Consider the following 2,500-nt stretch of genomic DNA (forward strand, 5'->3'; position numbering starts at 1 on the left):
GGAGAAGAGAAAGAGGAAACAGGAGTAAGAGAAAGAGAAAACAGGAGAAGAGAAAGAGAAAATAGGAGAAGAGAAAGAGAAAATAGGAGAAGAGAAGAGAGGAAATAGGAGAAGAGAAAGAAAAAATAGGAGAAGAGAAAGAGGAAATAGGAGAAAAGAGAGCTAAGAGTGTAAGGGAGGAGGAGAGGGAAGGGTTAGGGAAAGGGGAGTGGGGAAGGGAGAAGAAGGAAGGGAGAAAGGGAGAAAAGTGGAAGAAGAAGAGGTAGAGGAATAGGGGGGGTTGGGGGATTAAGGTGAGGGGGGTAAAGAAGGCTTCTGCAGTAGAGGGGGGGAAGGGAGGGGAATGGGAGAGGGGTTTCTCTTTCTTTTTCTCTCTTCCTCTGTTTCTTACTTTCGCTCTCTCTGGCTTTCTTACCCACCGCATTCCCTTTTTTCTTTCCTCTGCTTTTATATCTCTTTCTTGCTATCTTTGTTTATCGCTTTCTCTCTCTTATTCTCTTTGACTTTCTTTATCACTCTCTTCTTTCTTCTATCTACCTTTCTTTCTCCAATTTTCCTTCTTTCTATTTCATTTCTCTTTTCTCTCTCTTTCTCTGTGTCTCTTCTTCCTTCCGTTTCCCTCTCTCTTCTCTTTCTCCCCCTTTCCCTCTCATCTCCCTTCCACGCTCTCGCTTTCTTTTCTCCCTTTTTTTCTCCTTCTCTCTATTTCCTTTTCTTCATCTCCTTCTATCTCCTTCCCTCACTTTCTCTTCGTTTCTCCTCTCCTTCCTTCTATCTCCTTCCATCTCCTTCCATTCCTTCCTCTCCCTTTCCCTCTCCCTCTTTCCATCTCCATCTATCCCCCGTCCTTCTCTTTCTTCCCCATTCCCTCTCCATCCATCGCTATCCCTCGCTTTCTCTCTTCACTTCCCCTATTTTCTCTTTCCCCCTTCCCCTTTCCCCTTTCCCTCCCCCTCCCTCTCTCTCCTTCCCTTCACCCCCTTTCTCTCCCTTTTCCTCCTTTCTCACCCTTTCTCTCTCTTTCCTTCCCTTTCCCTCCCTTTCCCTCCCCTTTTCCTTTCTTTCCCCTCCCCCTCTCTCCTTCACCCTTTCTTTCCCCCCTTCCCCTTCCCTCTCTCACCTTCCCTCCATCCCCTCCCCTTTCCCTTTCTTTCCCCTCTCCCTCCCTCCATCTCCTCTCCCTCTCCATCTCCTCTCCTTCCCCTCTCTCCCTCACCTTCCCTCCATCTCCTCTCCCTTTCCCTCTTCCTCCTTCCCTCCCTCACCTTTCCCTCCCTCTCCCTCTCTCCCTCTCCCTCTCCTTCTCCCTCTCCTCCTTCCCTCTCCCTCTCCCTCTCCTCTCTCTCCCTCACCTTTCCCTCCATCTCCTTTCTTTCCCCTCTCCTTCTCTCCCTCCCTCACCTTCCCTCCATCTCCTCTCCCTCTCCCTTTCTTTCCCTCCCTCTCCCTCACCTTTCCCTCCCTCCCTCTCTCCCTCTCCCTCTCCCTCCTCCCTCTCCCTCTCCCTCCCTCTCCCTCTCTCTCTCTCCCTCTCTCCCTCTCTCACCATAATGGCATATTCCTTCACGAAGTCGCCGATTTCTTCTCTCGTCCTATCGATCCCCCTTTCTCTTATTGTTCCAACGAGTACCTCTGAAGGAGCTCGGAGTAGTCGGTGTTCAGAGGTACTCGTCATTACCATCCAATACTCGAGGTTCTGTGCGCGAGTGTGCGGGAGAGAGAGGAAACGTTTTAGAGTCTTGGGCGTCTTTCGCAATCGCAAACGTTTTTTTTTTTTTTTTTTGGGGGGGGGGGGGGGGGGGTTGGAGGTGGGGGGGGTTGGGGGGTTGGGTACGTGTGTGTGTTGTGTGTGTACGTGTGTGTACGTTTGTTTGTGTTGTGTGTGTTTGTGAAGTTGTAGTTTTTTCTTTCTTTCATTTATTTTCTTTTTTTTTCTTCTGTATCAAATTATCCAGTTTTTTTTTTTTCTCTCTCTTTGATTTTTTTTTATTCTTAGTCATGGGGAGGTATGAATTAAATGTGTGTTTTTATATATTTATATATTTATATATTTTTTCCTCCTTTTTTTATTTTTTGTTATGCACGCAGACACGCACAAACATTTCCACTCACACTTTCACACACATACACTCACATACAACCACGCACAGGCACACAATCAAACAAACACAAAGAAAAACATACACCACCACAAACGTACTTGCACGCCAATAAACACACACATCCAAACACACCGCCACAAACGTACATACAACCACATACATGCAAACAAACACACTCCAAACCACACACAAACAAACACACACACAAACAAACACACACTTCAAACCACACACTCAAAAACACAAACAAACATACACACAAACAAACACACTCCAAACCACACACACTGCAAACCACACACACTCCAAGCAAACGCACTCCAAACACAAACCACACACACTCACAAACAAACACACACACACACCACCACACACACCCCCACCCCCCACCCCCGAAA

Source organism: Penaeus vannamei, chromosome 24, assembly GCF_042767895.1.
Source record: "Penaeus vannamei isolate JL-2024 chromosome 24, ASM4276789v1, whole genome shotgun sequence".
NCBI lineage: Eukaryota > Metazoa > Arthropoda > Malacostraca > Decapoda > Penaeidae > Penaeus > Penaeus vannamei.